The following is a 19,980-nucleotide window of genomic DNA, read 5'->3' on the forward strand; positions in this document are numbered from 1 at the left end:
CAGGTTCCTCATCTTGCAATGTGGAAAGCAGAACCTCTCCAGGTTGGAGGATCCTGTGGGATCCCACGTGAGTCAGCACCTTGAAATTGCACATACAGGGCACATCATTTCTACCATCAACTAAGGTCAATCCCAGGTTATTGCTGGCCTTTTGTTTTGCTATGTTTTCCATCTTTCTCGCAAATTAAAAATGCAGACATGTAAATTCTCTATCTATGTGCACTTCAGGAACTTTCAAGATCCCTTTAGGGTTATATCTTTCCTTAGCCTCTTGCAAACCTGAAAGCAAGGTGACTGTAGGACAAACTGTGTGGGCACTGGATGGGAAATGCATGCCTCTGGTAGAAGGGGAAGCCAGAGTTCAGAGCCAAAGAACAGGCACCATGCAGGACTCTGAGTCCAGGATGTCCAAATCTGACTTCTAAAGGAATGCCAGTGATACTGATTGTTTTTAATATAAAATCTACCATTTACAAAATACAGGCTCAAGAATAATTGTAAACACTGCACAGGGCAAGTTTTATTGTTTTTCTTAAAAGAGCTGAAAACCATAATCGAGTGCATCTGCCCTTTGTTGTAGATTGGGGCCTGCAATCTAGGGAGTAGAGAAAGGCTGCCTGACTGGTTAGCAATCGAAACGCAGAGCTGGGGCCATCTAGTCCGAATGCAGTGTTCATTGTTCTTTGCTAAACACAAGGTGACCGTGGTTGTTGTGGTTAGCAAGGTTGCCTAGCTTCCTAGGCAGACCTTATTCCACCACACTGGGCTTCCTTTGCTAGAAAGGACATGGAAAAAGGAGTGACAAAAGAGGAGAAAGAGCTAGTGAAGGAAAGAGAGGAAGAGAGAGGAAGGTCCCCAGTTGTTATTACCTAGGGAGTGCCCAGCATGCCTTTCAGAGGAACACAGGTGGGTACCCCTTTCTCCTGCCTGCTACAGCCCACCACCACCAATAACAACTGTGCACCCTCACTGTTGCCCCCATGCATGGAGCGGAGATAGAGCACAGATAGGGAGAAAAGAATTTTCAAAGGTGAGTTGGAATAGTGACTTCTGCAAGCCTGGTAGGTTTGTCTCTTTTCCGGTATCTTTGCCACTGCACCAGGTGAAGGGGAAGCAGACTGTAAAACACTTTGAATATTATCAAGGTTATTTGGGGAAAAAAAACAGCAATGACCTCACCTGATTGTGCCAGGTTTGTGATAGGAATCTGGGGGGGAGGTGTCCTCAATGACCTCCATTTCTTGAATGACCCGTGGCCCACCTGCTACCTCTGAGATGAGTCAGGGGACACAACTTTCTTGATTTCCATCATCATTTGCCTGCTACTGCTGCAGAGGCTCAAGTGGAAAATGTCACTTCTTGAAGTCATGGCTTTGGTGCCTGGTGACAGGGAGTAGATAGAGTTTGGACAGAGCCACTTGTGAGCTGCGTGGTTTAATCTCTCTGAACTTCAGTGTCTCTAGCTCTAAAATGGGGGTAGCAGCCTCAATGAGCAAATTAAAACAAAATAACAAATGTAAAGCACTTATCCCAAGACAAGGCACATGAGAAGTATTCAACAAAGGACAGCTCTAGTTATGGTGGTGATGGTCTCTAAAGCTTCCAGACTCAGATTCCTAACCAGACAGCCATGAGACATGGTCCCCACAGTGGCAAAAGGGTAGGCTCCAGGCTGCCTAAGTTTAAATATCCTGACTCTACCACTTCAGCAAGTTACTAAACTCTGTGCTTCTTGCCTCATCTGTAAGATGGAGATACCTCATTGGGCTGTTGGGAAGATTGACAGGGGTCACCCTTATAATGTGCTCAGCACAATGCTTGGACCAGGATGGATGCTGTTTGGGTGATGTTATCATCCAGGTGGGCACTGTGGAACACAGACTGATACTTAAGTTCAGCACTTGCCCTCATGGAGCTTACAGTCCAGATAGAATAGGTGCACATGAGATTTTTCTCAGCAAAGTTGTAGTCAGTGCTGCCCATGCCACCCATCTGGTCTCAGCATTGCTGCTCATGTGCACTGTCGTGACCCATCTTTCTGCTGCTGACCTTAAGAAACCTTGCCTTAAGTTATGCTTTGGGGAAACCAAATTATGACAGATATAAACTGAAGTGCCAAGACGAATCTTTCGAAGTGCTATGATGTCCAGATACGTGGCAAGTGCCAGGAATTTGTGTTTGGGACCACTGGGAGAGAGGTCCTTTTCCCCGGCTTCCCGCAGTGGAAAGCTGCTGTATGTCTGATACCTGTGCTCCAAATCTACCCTCGAGTTCTTATTTGGCAACAGGCTTGCTTAGCAATGTCCCTGGGGGCAGGGAGCCATGGGTGGGCTGATGCAAGAAACTGCAGTTGTGTCTCTAGGCTGTGACAGCATCACAGCTGTGGGCTTCTCAATTTAAACGCAACATCTGTGCACAAGAGGAAGCACCCTCCATCCAGGCAAGTTGAAGTTTTCTTTCTTGTATCTTTAACAGAGGTTAAAATGTAAACACAAAACAAAGCAAAACCCAACTTAACTCTCTGGGTCCTGTTTCTGTTAAAAACATTTTTTAAAAAATAATAATAATTAGAACAATAGACCCAGCTGAGAGAAGTCTGTCTCATAATAACAAGAGAGACTAAAACACGCTCTCCCACAAACAGATAAGGAAATAGTGAGCTAAAAAGTAAAATTTAAGAGTGCTACTTCTCAACTCAGTAATTGATTCATGAATAAGTTCTAGCCCAATTTTCTATGAAAAATAACAACAGAGAAAGAGAAAAGAAAAGCCACTCAGATGCAGCTATGTCACCCAAGTGTTCACTGGAGAAATTTAATATGTGTCAGAGAAAAATCTGCCTTCTCCAAAACATTGCCCCCTCCAAAAAAAACATGCTTCTCGTTGTAGGATTTTTCCTCCACACTGATAGAGAGTTTGAAAGTAAAGCAGCCGACTAGAGTGTGAGTGCCCACGCCTTAGAACAAAGAGATTAAAGAATAGGCTTTTCTTCAAATAAATTTGATTTTTTGCAACAAATTCAGGGCCTGGACAGTTTAATGAAGAATAAAAAATGCTCAGACCCCTCTCTTTCAGCTTTTCCAAACAAACACAGTCATTTCCAACCACTCACAGGTGTTTTTCTTCCCAAAACAAACACAGAAACAAATATTTACAGAGTTATGAAAATTCAATAGAAGTCACAGGGGCACAAATTTCCTCACCTGCATCCAAGATCTCTGGCCTGGGATTATCAAACAGAACGTCACACCTACTTTCCATTACGGGACAGGAAATCTTTGAGCCAAAGAGAATCAGTCTGCAGAATGTGTTCCTAAGGATAAAGGCCTCATCTTTTCAAGGAAGTGTTTGCAGCTCCAAGGAAGAATGGACTTTGGACAAAGGAAACACCAGTGACTTTTTCTTCATCTGCCCATACGTGCAGAAATGCCCTTGAAGAGCTCATGACTGCCTTGCGAATTAATTCCCTATGTTGACCAACAACACAAAGAGTGGTGCTGACTACCACACTGACCACCAGGAATAATTTCTCACTTAGGTGTTTGCGGGAAAGGCTCTTGTTTGCTTTTCTCAAATGTCCCGGATGTGAACAGGTCTCAAAATTAGGAAATGCAGCTGGGAATGGCTGCTATCAACAACCCTTATTTCATCTTTTTTCTTTCTTCAATAGAGCTAGAGAAGCAGGCAAGAAAAGAAAATAATGCAATTATGAAAGGAGGGAGGAAAGACAGAGGGATGGCAGCAGGGCAGAAGGGAAGCAGAAAAAAGATGGGAGAGAAAGGAAGAAAGGGAGGGCAGAATGGGGACAAAAGATGGCAGGCAGGGAGCGAGGGAGGAAGAAGCAGAAAGGAGAGGAAAGAAGAAAGGAAGGAAGGAGAGAGGCAGAGAGAGAGAGAGACAAAAAGAAGGAATGAGAGAGAAACCTGCTGTTGTCAGAACCTGACTGGTTTACACTGAGGAACCAGATAGCCTCTCAGTGAAAAGCTGAGATTAAGCTCACAACATAATTTCCATTATGTTAATGTTGCTTTAAAATATATTGCACAGAGTGCTGCAACAATCAAATTATCAATTATAATGTCTACTCAGAGTAGAAAAGTGTTGCAAACAGAGGGCTGATTACTGCTTCAGTACATCCAATCTGCATACTCATTGTTCAGTACAGGGAAAACAAATTATCTTGTGTTGGCCCCAGTTCAAATTTAATTAAATGAGTGCAAAGCAATTATAATAAAGTACAATAGTGTAGTAATGAAAGGAAAATAACTCATTAACCTATTAATCTTTATTTATGTTCCTCTCAAATAACTATGTAATTTCTTTATCACCGCATCCCATAAGAAAAAGTAGGGTCTCACTGCTCATGGCCTGGTTTAACAGGTTCTATTTGGTTAAGATGCCTTTGTGGCCACCATTTATACTCACTTTGCTTAGCTTTGGGGCCACGCACCCCCCAGCTGTCTGTCATGCTCCCTGCCCACACGTATGCGTACCTGGTCTAGATTTAGCGCTCCTCTCCCACTTTTCCCTGACACTTGTCAGTTACACAAGGTAAATCTCTCTGGAAGTGAGAAGTGCTTACCACAGCATATGGGAAAGAGGCATCCTCCAGCATCTGGTATGTAAGGCAATGCAAAAAAAAGGGAGACGACAGAATCACTTCTGGTTTAGAGAGAGCCCAGTGCTTTACAGCTGAAGAGATTCCACTAAAAGCTAACACTCCACTGTGCTTTCCAGTTAATAAAGCTTTTTACATGTGTGATTTCATTGAGGCCTCCTGATAACACTGTGAGGGTGCCTGATGTACAGATGAGGAAACAGAATGATGGAGTAGAAAAGTATGGTGTCCAAGCCTTGCCACTCATGAGTAGCAGATCCAGGATTCTAATTTAGGTCTACAGCCCCTAAATCTTCATTTCATTCCCCTAGAACCTTGCTACTCAAAGTGTGGTCCAGGAACCAGGAGCATTGGCGCCACCTGGAAGCTCATTGGAATCTTGGGCCTCACCCTAGACCTGCAGAATAAGACTCCACATTTTATAAGATCCTCTAGTGATTCTCACACACTGAAGTTTAAGAAGCACTGGAACTATTGGATAGTACACTGCCTTTTGAGAGAATGGTGACTCAGGCAAATCTCCCAGCAACTACTTGGTTAAGCATTTCCTTGCAATTTGCAACACCTTGAGATGACCTTGAGATGATCTTGGGTGATCAAGGTTGATTCTGGCTTCCATTTTCATGTTATCTGAAGACAGGGCTGGAAGTAGAGGACATAGTAAAAGCAGAAATGATTTCTCTTTCTGGAGCCACAGCAGACCCGAAAATCTTCCCCTTTTTCTTCCAAAGAGAATTTGTAAAATAGAGAGAAAGGAGAGGGGAGAAACTGATGAATTAAGGAAGGAAACAGACACTCGTTAAGTTTCTACCCTGTTCTTGGAGGTTTTCATGTATTCCTTCATTTAATCTTCACAACAAGCACCTTTTTAAGATAAGGTGACTGACGACAGGTTTAAGTGATATGCCCAAGGTCACCCACACTGCTGGGTAACAGAAATGGTATTTGGCTTGGATTCAAAGTTTACACTTTCACTGTACTCTATTTTCTCTTAAAAAAAAAAGGAAAAGGGAAGGAAATCAAGATGAAATAAAAGGGTGGTGTGGTAGTCATTAGTGCTGTTCACCAAGTATCTCCAGTTTTTAGTCTCTGAGGTATGTGAAGGATTATACTTCCTGCCCTGCTTAGAAGTAGGTGGGAGCCATGTAAATAGGTTTGGCCAATGAATTGCCAGCAGCAGTTTCATGTTTCGTTTTCAGATCAAATATTTAATTGCTTGTGGACACCTTACAGAGCTATCTCTCTTTCCTCTGCCATGAAAATTGCCAATATTCAAGATGGTGGTTGCATCATAAACCTGTATCCATAGTGAGTGAATATGCTCACCAGAGACCCCCACCAACCTATGATAGACACATAATGAGAGTGATAAAAGCAATAAACCTTTGTGTTATTTTGAGCCCCTGAAGTGTGATGGTTGCTTGCTGCTGTAGCATCACTGAGCCCATCCCCACTCTTCCAGATGCTAGGAAGACGTGTGAAAGGAAACAGTTAACATTTCTACACCGCAACTTTTTCACTTGAGACTCACAGCATTCCTGTGAGAAAGGTAAGGAATGGCTATTATTTATTACGTATTTATAAATTACTATTTACAGATAATTTAACACTGACATAGCAGTTTAAGTGTCCTGCCCAAGATCACAAAGTTTATAAGTGGAAGGGCTAGATTTGGAGCACAAGGCTTGTAATGACTGATCTTTCTTCAATGCAGAACACTTCCTCCAAAAAAGGACTGGAGCACCATTACCTGCCCTTGGGTATACTCAGATTGGTATATCTAGCTTTGTACTCACACTCCTCTTCCCCCACCACTCAGGAGGAATCCAAGTTATTGGGCAAAAATCAGGCCAAGGAAAAACAAGTACATGCAGTTGCCAGCAGATGACGACATTGGGTCTTTGCAGGGGGCAGAAACCACCAGAGAAAGTTCACAATGATAACCCTCAATGAAGTCAACTGTAAGGAGCTTCATTGTCCAGTTTGAGTGTTTTTTGTTTTTTGTTTGAGAAAGGGTCTTACTCCATCACCCAGGCTGGAGTGCAGTGGCACAATCACTGCTCATTGCAGCCTCAACATCCTGGGCTCAAGCGATCCTCCTACCTCAGCCCCCTAGTAGTTAGAACCACAGGTGCGTGCTACCCCACCCAGCAAATTTAATTTTTTTTTTTTTTTTTTTTTTTTTTTAGAGACAGGGTCTCCCTATGTTGCTCAATCTCGTCTCTGACTCCTGGGATCAAGCGATCTTCCCACGTTGGCCTCCCAAAGTGCTGGGATTATAAGTGTGAGCCACCATGCCTGGCCTGTGTTCATCTTTCATGTGATTGTTTTTGCAAGATAGAAAGGCAAAAGTTAGTAGTAGCAGGATTGACCTTTGTAATATGATCTTAAAAATATTGTCTCCTAATTTGCATATGGAAGAATCTCAACTAAATAACCTCCTTTTAACCAGTTCACTAAACAAACCAAAGTTCTCCCTTTTTCCTACAAAACACGCTTCTAATGCAGGTTGAAGGCTCTTGGCAAGTAGGCTACTGTCCAGCATGTCCAAGGTCCTGCTCTCCCATCTTTGAGTGCTATGTTTACTAAGAGTCTATTAGGTTCATTCCCAGGCTTGTTTATGCTCACTGTATTTCTTATTGTCATTATGTACATTAATGTAATGTGAGTCAGAAAAAAACCCATATTTCTGTGAAGACTGGATAGAACGCTTTGGAAAGATTTGATAAAAGCAAGTTACTAAAAAGAGTGTTGGCAGACCTGTAACAAAAAATTGAGAAAAGTTATGGTCTGTGTGGAACCTGCCCTCAGAATGTTCTTTTAGTTTCCCAAGGCTTCACATTCTGTGTTAAAGAAACAAACTGAAATTCATGGACAATGCATTGCGAGTGTGATTTATACAAGAAAGGCAATCTAGAAGTCTTAGCAATAAAATGTAACCATGTTTTTTAAAAGCCTAAGTCATATATCAAATGATTGTCAAAACGATAACCCAAAACAATGTATAGGTTTTGTGTTAAAATAAAATGAAATATTTAAAGTATGGATCATTTTTAATCATTTCTGAATTCAAGCCCTACCTATTTGTCCCAATTGCTTCTGATAGAAGGACTTTCACATAATTACTTTTCCTGTTTGCCATTTTCCCATTTCCCCTTCCACAGACATTCTGTGCTACCTTTAAGTGCGAGGTCTTTCACATATCTTTTTTTATCCAATTACCTCATTCAACAATATTTATTTTAAAAAATTTTTTAAAGAGATGGGATCTGCCTATGTTACCCAGGTTGGTCTCAAACTCCTGGGTTCAAGCAGTCCTCCCACCTCAGCCTCCCAAAGTGCTGGGTTACAGGCATAAGCCAACACATCTGGCCCTCTACAAATATTTCCTGAACAATTACTATGTGCCAAGCACTGGTCTGGGTCCTGGGCGTAGACCAACGAACTGTAGAGCCAACAGTAGAGAAAACAGACTTTAAATAATTAGAGAATCATCATTTAATAATAACTGTGGTGTGCGTTATGGAGAAATTCAGAGTTCACTCTGTTTTTATATAACTCAGACCTGGGATGGATTTCCTACTTCTGAATGGTAAAGTAAGTGTCTGAGTAGATGAGCCACCAGCCTTCTTCCTTGTATTCTATTTTTAATGCAGTTTCTTTGGGCCAAATGATCACCTTCATCCTTACCAGCTCCAGACTGTGATTCCATAGTGGCTGGATTGCCTTGGAGCTTAGAGCAGGTTATTTCAGTTTACTCCATGGATATTCTCTCCACCCTTCTCCACTTCATGATGGTTAATATTGAGTGTCAACTTGATTGGATTGAAGGATGCAAATTATTGTTCCTGGGTGTGTCTATGAAGGTGTTGCCAAAGGAGATTAACATTTGAGTCAGTGGACTGGGGAAGGCAGACTCACCCTCAATCTGGGTGGGGACAATTTAATCAGTTGCCAGCGTAACCACAATAAAAGCAGGCAAAGAACGTGAAAAGACTAGACTCGTTTAGTCTTCTGGCCTACATCTTTCTCCTCTGCTGGATGCTTCCTGCCCTCGAACATCAGACTCCAAGTTCTTCAGTTCTGGCTTCCTTGATCCTCAGCTTGCAGACAGCCTATTGTGGGACCTCATCCTGTGACCGTGAGTCAATACTCGTTAATAAACTCCCTTTTATATATACATCCATCCTATTAGTTCCGTCCCTCTAGAGAACCCTAAGATATCTCTATTCTGTTCCCCAGGAGGTGGACCTTTATGGACCCAATCAACTGCCTCCCTCACCCTGTGCCTCCAGGTGGCTTGGAAAGCAGGAGGCGATGAAGGCTGTGGGTTTTGTTCTCTATCTATCTATCTGCAGAATTGTCAAGTGTTGGCAGCCTCTCTCTTGGCAAAGCCATCACTCTTGTCAAGCAGCACTCTCTTTATAGCTACTCTCTAGGTCAGGGATTGTCAAACAAGGCCCAGACTAAGGGGTGGCAAGCAAAGTGCCTCGGAAACCAAGGTTACCCTCGGAGTTATGCAAATGCAGGGCCTGAGAGTCAATTCTTTCTTAAATTTTACACCCTGGACACCTCACTTGCCTTACCCTTGTCCCGGCCTTGATGCAAACTTCCTTTGTAAAGGACTAGAGAGTAAATATTTTAGGCTTTGTAGGCCACACAGTTTCTGATGCAAGTATTCAATTCTGCTTTTGAAATGTGAGGGCAGTCATAGACAATATGTAAACAAATGGGCACAGCTGTGTTTCAATAAAACTTTATTGTCAGAAACAGGTACAGGGCCAGATTTGATCCATGGGCCATGGTTTGCCAACACCTGCTCTAAGTGAGACAGTTCCCCATGGTTGCTTACTCTGGGACAGCACGGTCCCTTGTGGTTTCCTTTAATCCTGCTCACATCTTTGCAAAAAGCTCCTTTACTAAGCTCCCCTCGAATTATCCAAATTGAGTGTGCCATCTGTTTCTTGCTAGGACCCTAATTGATGCACTTGGCTTTGCATTTCTCCAACACAGGCTTTAATTGCAAAGTAACAACAACAAAAAAACAACAAAATGGAGACTACAACCAATTGCTCTGTAGCAGGGAAGTGGTGGTGTTTACATGTATTCATCCATTCCCAAATATGATAGAATATTTCACAAAGTTGCAGTACACTCTTAAAGTTGATGGGAGCTGAAATAAATAAGCCTTTTTTTCCCCCTGGGGCCTGCACTCTCAACCCTGCTGCCCTACTTGTCCTCTTCTAATGGAATGGAGGTCTATTCTAATTAAACAAGAAAACACATCTTTTCACAAGGGGAGAACGGACGACATTGTACTCTGTTCCTCAAAGAAAGCATGCTTTAATAAGAATCCTTTTATAATCCCTGCTTTTATTTGTAGCTTCCCAAAGCTTTTGCTGGTAATAAAAGGATTGTAAAGTTGACAAATATAAGCAGGGACAAAGAAGTTTGGGGAGATAATGCTCTAGTGAATGGGCTAGTATTTGAAAGTTTATTGATCCTGCAACACATAGAAGATGATCACGAAGAGCCAATGCTGCCATCAATCAGGGTGATATTTCTATTACAAAGTAAAAGCCCTTCCAGGCAGGGCTATCCATGTCTCATATCACGTAAGAATTATGCTTTGTGCTGAGAAAAATAATTCAGGCCAAAATGCAGGGCTTGGCATCTGAAGATCTGGATTCAAATCTGGCTTCATAGAACTTCTAACCTACTGCTTTATCATATGGAAGCAGCAAATAGAGCTGTAACAAATGTAATGTGTTCTGTTGTGGGGTTGTGGACATCTGCTGTCATTCCACCACTATGACTATTACAAGTAGCATCCATTACTCCTGGAAAAAGCCACCCATTTTCACTTGAGGTTCCCTCACTCTCACACTTAAAGCCTCACACTTTCCACTTCTGGTGGAGCTCCATCTCTGTGGCAAGGGTGGAACATGTGACTAAGCCTAGACCAATTAATATACTGTATCCCTTGGGCAGAGAGATTTGTTTAATTATAGGCAAATGATCCAGTTACAGCCAATGAGACTTTCTAGGAAAGTGATTAGACAGGCTGTCCTTTCTCACTAGGCTTGAATGTGAGGGCTGGAACTGCTGCAGCCATTGTGGATATATGGGGAGCCTGAGGCCGAAGTCAGCAGAGTAGAAGGATGACATTGTTCAAGCCCCACATAGAGCCATGCCTAAAGCTGGTATTGGTTGGGAAAAAATATAGACAAGTTTTCACACTTTCCTTTATCTAAACCCTTTGTAATGTGACTTTGCAGGTTCTCCCATTGAGAACATTAAGCGATGGAAACTACTTCCTACTCCTTGAATATGGACTGCTCTTGTAGCTTGCTTTGACCCATGCATTCCAGTGGAAGTGATGGTGTGCGCTTTTGCTATCAGAATCCTGCACCATGCAGAAAAGCCTAGGTGAACCTGCTGGAGGATGAGAGACAATGTGGATGACAGCCAAGGCATCCCAGCCAACAGCCAGAAGTAGTGTTGCCTAGCTGACCCACAGCTAACTGCAGATCAATAAGGGAGCCCAGTTCAGACCAGAAGAAACATCCAACTGAGCCCAGCTTAAATCGCTGACTTGCAGATTTTCTGTGAAATAAACAGTTGTTTTAAGCTACTGTATGTTGAGGTGATTTATTATTCATCAATAACCGATACACATCCCATCCCTGAATTTTTCATTTATATGAACCGATAATTTTATTTTTGATGTTGTCAGTTAGGAATGGGTTTTCTGTGATTTGAAATAAAACAATTCTTAACACATCAAAGATGTGTCTTCATTTCCCCCACTAGATAGCATCATTAGGGATTCTGTCTTATCCTTATCCAAAGCACTTGCCCTATCTGGATCCAAAGCTGAGTGATTGATCAATAACTACTTAGTGATTGACTATGTCATATTGACAGTTTCACAAATCACATTTTGAAGAGCAAAGAATATATTTGCTCTTGAGTCTCCAATGTCATCTGTAGGGCAATTGTACTTTATTTGGCTTAGAGCCTCAACAGAAATTTGGAAGATACAAGGCGCTTCTCCAACCATCACAATAGCTGAAAACAAATACATCTGAGACATTGTATCTAAGGAACCCAACTCTGCCATCTCCCTCAAGGGAACCCAGAAAAATCTGGGCTTTAATCCTACCCTCCTTGCTATAAAAACCTGAAATGACATCATCTTTTTCTTTCTAAAATAAAATAAAGGCATGTAGTGCTTCTAGGCAAGAGGTCTAGATGTATCTGCCTTTCCTGTCCTCCAGGACACCATCCACTTATTGCTACAACTTGATGCATTATTCCTGCAATTTATTTTCTTCTTTTTGCACAAAAAAAGAAGGAAAAACTAAAGCAGGGATTCTATAGAATTCATCCTCTACTTTAGTAAAAAGGTAGAATCCACCTGACCTATTCTGTATGTCAGAGTGGAATCCAGCAGCCATTTCTCTCCAATTATTGACAAATTGTGTGTGTGTGTGCGTGCGTGTGTGTGTGTGTGTAGAGAGAGAGAGAGAAAAAAAATGTAGATATACACCAGCACTTTTATTCTTAAATAAGAGGATAACCAGGCTTTCTCCCACCCAAGTGAGTTTACACTTTAAATTCTTAAATGGCTGTTTTTTTTTTCTCAGATCTGCAGACGAAGTCCAAAGGAAGAAGATTTTGTTGAAGACTGAAAAGAGAAATATACTTGGTGGACAGAGATAACTCCTTTCAGCACAGAGGTCAGGTAAGGGAATCACAGACTGACATTTACCCTTCTCTCTGAACTCTCCCAGGCCTCAACAGCTCCTAATCTTTCCTTTCTTCATTCTCCCTCCTCCTCATTCACATCTCTTTCCCCAAGAAGACTCAAGAAAAAGTCCAAGATAAGAAATTCCATTTATAAGAAAAGGAAGGCACAGGTTAATTTGGTTTATCTCCTCCAACCTCAACAATGGATGTGAGTTCTGACAATTGCTTGTGGTCAGAACCAATCAAACTTTCCTTCCTCATTAGATGACAAGGCTGCAGCGTGAAGAAGATGCCATATTGTGGAATTGGGTGCCAAGGAGAAGACATTCGAAGGTGCATGAACAGAGTGAAGGTGGTGCAAGCAAGTGCAGAGGAGGTGGGGAGACTGGAGTGCTGGGAAAAGGGTCAGCAGAAGCTAGCAAACATGAAAGACACAACACAAAACAAGCAGTTGTGCAAATTAGGATGATAAGGGGGGAGTGGTCAAAGGTGTGTTTCTCATGGCTCACCGAGTGCAAACTCAGTCTTATGACCCTACATGACTGAATGCACCTGGCCTCTGCATCCCTTCAGCCTCTTCCCCAAAAGGACTCCTCCTTATTGCCAGCCACACAAGCCTTCCTTCATTTCCTCTAACAGGCCAGACTTGTTCCTGGCTCCCGGTCTTGGCATTCACTGTTTTTTCTGCCATAGCTGGCTCCTTCCCAAACACGAAATCTCAGCCCAAACAACATCTCCTCTGAGACGCCAGCCTTGATCACCTTTGTACAATACAGATCCACTCCTGCCCATCACTTTCTATCTCATGACCCTACAATGTGCCCCTTCGTGATAGCTCACACCAGCTAAAACCATCTTGTTTGTGCATTGCTCACTTGCCCCCTGCCTGTCTCTAGCCCTAGGAGGTCGGCTCCCTGTCACTGTCTGGTCTACTGTGTCGTACCACCCATGCCCAGCACCTGGCCGTGCACATTATAGGACTTAATGCAAACTTCTTGACTGAAAGAAAAATGAAGAAACTCAGCCTTGGGAGAGAAAACAACCATTGAATGATTTTTAATAAAATAGAGTATTAATCTATTTTATATTAATTATTAATTTAGTTCATAAAATATTAATTGTCTTTACAACGAATGTGTCCTTAGTCATTGGTGTTTGTGCTTTGTGAATCTTCACATCCCATGGGGCCAGTAATGGGGGTGGGGGTGTAGTGTGGGAAGGGGGGCAGGGAACCAATCTGGCCTGCAGGGGTTACCTGCCCCATGGGTGCCTGCAGGCTCCATGTGGTTTCAGTGGCATGGCACCCTGATGGGAAGAGTGGCTTAGAATTGGTGGAGTATGGTGATAATAAAAAGCAAAAAACTTTTAGTTGATTATTGTTTTTTAATTCTATACTGACTATGGCCCCTTCACTACCTGCACCCTGTGAGGAGAGTTTTCCCACATCTGTCCCACTCCCACCCTCACACTCCACCGGTTTCTTCCCCCTTCTTGAGTGAACACACTCACTGGAAGAGCAGGTATCTTTGAAGGGAGGACCAGCTCCGTGACAGGACACATGTCCTCCCAAACACAAACATACGCAAACACAGAACAAATTAGAATCTATCCTGGCTCCTGAGAACACTTGCTCTCAGGCCACTAAAGCACCTTGATAATAAATTGTCCTGTGCCTGCTACCTCTGTCTCCACCTGCTCCTGGCAGAAATCTCTTCCCTCATTCCAGCCACTCTCTGGAGGGCAGGCAGAGTTCTGTTTATCCATGTCCACAGGCCATGCCAACCAATGGCTCATGGCTTCCCCACTTCCAGGAAAGCCACATGGCCCAGGATACAATAGAGTAGGGAATGAGTAGGAGGAGAACTGGTCTCTTTATCCCAGTAATATGGACCTCGTGATGGCAAGAGACCTAAAGACAGTCACACTTACTTCTCATCTCTACCCGGGCCCTTTCACACCTAACAGAGTATGGCAATTGGTACGTGGATAGCACTGAAGTGAGTGACCCATCATTACTTCCTGCCATCGGACACTTATGTTCCATCCCAGTAGAGTTCCCTAGTCATAATGAAGATCCAGTCTCTATGCTACCTCCATCTGATTTCTTCCTTGATCTCTACTCCTTTTATCCCACTAACAAATTTTGTATTATTACTTTTCATTTATTCAAAAGTATATATTTGTTCGTGCACAAAAAATACAATTTCTTTTTTCATATGGTTCAGATTTAAATCCCACATACATGATATATGCAAGCAAGTTGCTTTGCTGGGGAGATTTGTGAAATTTCCTCACACTCATGTTGTAAGCTACTTTGTGGTCCTCATCTGTTTTCACATGGACAAAACTCTTACAGAAATTAAGAACTTAATTTTGTTGTAGAAAACCAGATGTAAGCCCATTGAAAGGAGAAACCTTGGCTATCTTTGTTATTATAATAAATCTAGTATGAAATTGTTGGTTAGAAAATATTAAATGAAAGGAAGACAGAGAAAGAGGGAAGAGGAAGGTAAGAAGGGAGGAGGGAGCTAGAGAAAAGGGGGCGGGAGGGAGAAAAGAAATTAAGTTGTCCTGAAACTCAACTGCTAGGACAATTACTGTGAGTAAAGAGGAAATAACAGTTTATAGAAAAATATGTTTCTTATTTTGAAAAAAAAAGTTTGGAATAAAACAAAAAATACAAAGACCCCTATTTTTTAGAATTATGAGGAGTTTGAGGAGTCACTTAAATGTTTGTTAAACATCACTACTTCTACCTATAAAGGGGAAAATACTTATAAAGGGAAAATTTTAACTAGAGTGATATTTGGGACTTAAAATGTCTGGTACCAATTTTATCCATTTCTCATCCCAGAGCAGGAAGTTTGCATTGTTTATGACTGAATATTCAAGTGTCTTTCCCCCACTAGGATTTACTGTAGGTTCGTGGTAGTGACAGGGGATTTAAATGAAAATTTTTAGGTCTCGGTCAGTAAAACGACCTGTGTCAGCCTAGAGAAAGAGGAAGAGAGGAGACAGGGTTGACCCAGCGCTGGACAGAGGAGTCTGAAGATGTGCATGGGGAGAAAATAACTGAGCTCATGTGACCCAAAGTCAAGTGTACTCTGGGTTTAGGTCTCAGCTGCAGTATTTATCAGACTGTGAGGATCATTTCAGCTCCCTGAGCCTCAGTTTACTACTCATCTACAGAATGGAATTAATAACATTAAATGAGATGATGCATCACTAGACATTTAGCTCAGAACATGGCATGTATTACATATGCCACAACTGTTAGCTATTGTTATGATAATCTTTGTTATGATTATGGTCAAGATGCCTACTGCAAGACTAAATATATATCAAATGTTTTCTGTTGAGCATACAACTTGAGCATATTTTCCAACTTACCTTATAGTTCCATGTAGCCAAGTGGCTGGATTCTGAACAATGACCACTTCCAGACCCGACTTACAAAATCTCTCTCCACACTCTCTCATTTCCCTCATCTTCCAAGAAGATCCAATGGAGGACTTCAAAGTCCTAGAAGATGGCAAAGCGACAAGACAGAAAGAATGTCATCCATGAATGACCATGTGGAGCAGAGCTCCCACTCCCTGCCCTGCTGTCCCACATTGCACAAGAATGTGACACAGGAACACAATTTCATTTCTCTTATGTCACAGAAATTTGAGGACTCTTCCTTATAGTAGCTAGTATTAATTACCCTAGCTAATGCCAAGGAAGACCAAAAAGTCTTTCCGATGCTTTGTAAGGACTAACCAGAAGACACACATAAACACAGCTTTGCTCAAATTCCTTTTTGTCACAAATCACTTCTTCAGGGCCTCAGAACGTGAATTCCAGCTGCTCTGTCAACCAATGTCTAGAATCATTTTTGCTGTTGAGTGCAAAGTCTTCATTCATGAGGGTGCTCTCCAAACGCATTCATTCCATGGTGTTCATTTCTTGGTATAGAAGCGTATGAGGAACAGCACACTCCCTGGATCTATATACTACATTACCTGTATTAATAAGAATGCTAGGTTGTACCCATTCATTATCTACCAGCCCGCCAGACAAAATGATTCACCCTAGACTTACAGGTTGAAGTCGATTGAGTATCCTTTGAACTGGAGGGAGAGGCACTTCCATAAAGTGGTGAGAGCTTTATGGCAGAAAGTTCTATTAATGACCCCACTTCAGTGCTTATCAGGAGCAGGCCATATAATCCCTTCCCGGAATTACATGCTGGTCGGTTCAGATAAATAACCCAGATCTCTGTCATTTATAATCCAAAACGTTAACAATTAATTTCCAAAATCAATCCTGAAGGGGGCTAGAAGCCTAAATCGCTAGGTCCAGGCAGACCCCACTCCATGAATTTCTCATGAGTCAAAATTTAAGCCTCAAAACTTGTAACTAACTGTTGTCAAGACATAGCTGACTTAGGCAATCAAGACAACAGTATTCAGCAGTAACCTGGGTGAAACATACTCTAAGTGTGAATTAATAAGTCGGCTGACACCAGGCCCCAGATGTTTCCCACTCTGGCAATATGCCCGAAGTGATGATAAGCAGATTTACATACTTAACTAATATGTTTATTTAAAAGAAATTTCCAAATCCAAAATAACATCCAGATTTCTTATTTGGCTGCAGATCAAAAGACATCCTATCAATAAAGACAGAATCCAGGATAAACCTTTTCAACATCTGCTTAAAACCAAACAACAGATTTGAGAGTTTTGGTAAAACTTAATTGCAGACAAATTTCACTGCCTCTTACATAAATATATATTTTCATGTCCCTGGGGTGGTTCTGACCTCATCAATTTTCGTGTTCACAATACACAACATTGTTCTTTTACCAGCACCGACAATTCTGCCTTTATGGAGAATTCCCATCCCAAGGTTTTCTTTCAGACTGAAGTATAAACAGACTTTCTCTCTGGCCAGGAAAAGTCGAACAAAAGTCAGAGGCATGTGCTAACGCTTGGAATGTTGTAGAAAAGAAAAATCGACCCCTCTACCAGTAAGATCTTTGTTTTTCTATAAATATTAGAAAGCATTTATTTGGTCTCCATCTCCGATAAATCTGGAAGGAGAATAGAGAAGTAGAGATGCTCCTTGAGTATTACATTTTTTTTTCTTTTCGGTGGTGTTGATTCCCCAAGGGAGAGCTTAGTAACTGGATCAAAGTCTTAACAGATCTGTGTGCTTGTGAAGGAGATGATAATAGGAGGGGTGTTGGCCATACATAGTAGCACTTATCCCTTTAGTGTGAATTAGTTCACTTTCTTCAGGTCTTAGCTGTCTGAAATTGGACCGTGATCCTTGGGCACTGAGACATTTTTCTCCCATCTGGCCAGTGCTGCAATTGAGCTAAGGATTTGGTTCAGAGACTCCTGTTGCCTGGGGATCTGTTTAATGTCAAGACCGATATTAGCTGGTTGACCCTGGGGTCGGGTGACTTAGAGAGTCAGAAGTCATCCATGTTTGCTGCTGCTCCACCCTTTGAACTTAGTCATGATAAACTCCTGGGTCCAATCCTGTTACAGCCAAAATAGCAAGAAAAGAGTGGTAGAAGCAATCAGAAAAATGCATACTAAGGCACCAATGAGATACCATCTTCCTCTTCTCAATTGGCATACACTTTAAAACAGCGGTGTTCAGTCTTTTGGCTTCCCTGGGCCACACTGGAAGAAGAATTGTCTTGGGCCACACATAAAATACACTAACACCAATGATAACTGATGGGCAAAAAAAAAAAAAAATCACAAAAAATTTCTTATAATGTTTTAAGAAGGTTTACAAATTTGTGTTGGGCTGCATTCAAAGCCATCCTGGGCCACATGCAGGACAAGCTTGCTTTAAAATATTTCATTTGAAGATAGTTCAGATCTCCCCAGTTATAGGTGATTTATCAAATAACTATGTATGTATGAAATTAATATATCAAAAGCCTTAAAACATTTCCAACCTTTGACCAAAAAGTTGTTCTTCTAGGATGTATCTTAAGACATAATTATGATTTGTGCACAAATTTAGCTGTGAAAATGTAGTTTTACTTATGATATGACAAAAATATCACAAATGACCTAGCTGTCAAACAATAGAGACCAGTTAATTAAATGATGGTCCACAACTTACACAATTATTAAAAACATTTAGGATATTTACATTTAATAAAACCCATAGTGAGGCATTTAGATTGTTTCTAATTTGGACTTTTATGAATAAAGCTACTATGAAATTATTGTATAGTTTTTCTTTTTATAAATAGGTGCTTTCATCTGTTTTGGGTAACCCTCCATGAGTAAAATAACTGGATTATATCGGAAATAAATGTTTGACTTTATAAAGAACTACCAAACTTGTTTCCAAAGTGATTATATCATTTTACAACCCTGCAACAATGTATGGAAATTCTAGTTGCTCCACCTCCTTCTCAATACTTGGTTTCCCAATCATTTTAATTTTAGCCATTCTAGCAGGTGTGTAGTGATATGTCATTATCATTTTAATTTACATTCCCCTAATAATTAAGAATGTGAGCATCTTTTCATGTGCTTATTCTCCACTTGGGTATTTTATTTTGTGAGTTGACTATTCAAATCTTCTTTTCCTTTTTTATTAGGTCATCTGTCTCATTGAGTTGTAGGAGTTCTTCATATATTCTGGATATAAGCCCTTTGTCAGATGTTTTGCAAATATTATCTCCCAACCTGTGGTTTTCATTTTCATTTTGTTTATAGTTTCTTTCCTTCTTTCTTTCTTTCTTTCTTTCTTTCTCTTTCTTTCTTTTCTTTCTTCTTTTATTTCTTTTTCTTTTCTTTTCTTTTTTTTTTTTTTTTTGGTGAGGCAGTCTCACTTCATCACCCAGACTGCAGTGCAGTGGCACCATCTCAGCTCACTGCAACCTCCACCTGCTGGGTTCAAGTGATTCTCATGTAGCAGCCGGGATTACAGGCACTTGCCACCACACTCATCTAATTTTTGTATTTTTAGTAGAGACAGGGTTTTGCCGTGCTGGCCAGCCTGGTCTCTAACTCTTGGCCTCAAGAGATCTGCCCACCTCGGCCTCTCAAAGTGCTGGGATTACAGGTGTGAGCTACCATGTCTGGCTTCATCATAGTATCTTTCTAAGTGCAGAAATTTTGAACTTAAGTTGCTTTTGAGAAAAAGAAATGTTGTGGTGCTTAGTGAAAAGATTCAAGAGCACCTGCCTTTCAACCCCTGCTCAGCCTCTGTTTTTTTTACTTGGCTGCCATCTCTCTTGCTGTGTGGACTTTTCCTCATCAACCCAACCATCTGGTGCCTACTGGTGGAAGCTGTGAGTGGGTAAAGGCCAATGAGGTGTCAGGGAACAACAGTAGAAACAGAAGCCAAACCTAACCTGCCCTGGAGCTTCCTATGTGCTCTAGAAAGGGAAGTGCCTTGTCTGCTGAGGCACCTTCTAGTACTTTCCAGCTTTAAACGAAGCATGGATCTTTTCCTTCACAAGTAACAAAAGCCCTTGTTCAGGTATGTTTGGCATGTGCTGTCATGCTTCTTTGTCACAAGCAAAACAAGAAACTAGGGATTCTTCAAAATTCTATTAGAAAATAGACCTTTCAGGAAATGTTGCA

General features: G+C 41.5%; 1 long non-coding RNA gene across 1 annotated transcript in view; it reads right to left on the reverse strand.

Moving 5' to 3' along the window:
- Window positions 1–19,980, reverse strand: part of LOC129527441 (uncharacterized) — a 33,783-nt gene that overhangs the window by 1,990 nt on the left and 11,813 nt on the right. Inside the window, exons 2-3 of the long non-coding RNA XR_008672421.2 lie at window positions 15,761–15,892; window positions 1,180–1,380 (exon numbers count right to left, since the gene is read on the reverse strand). This is a non-coding gene — a long non-coding RNA (uncharacterized lncRNA). The remainder of the gene's footprint in view (window positions 1–1,179; window positions 1,381–15,760; window positions 15,893–19,980) is intronic.

The sequence above is a fragment of the Gorilla gorilla genome, chromosome 18, assembly GCF_029281585.2.
Source record: "Gorilla gorilla gorilla isolate KB3781 chromosome 18, NHGRI_mGorGor1-v2.1_pri, whole genome shotgun sequence".
Classification (NCBI taxonomy): domain Eukaryota; kingdom Metazoa; phylum Chordata; class Mammalia; order Primates; family Hominidae; genus Gorilla; species Gorilla gorilla.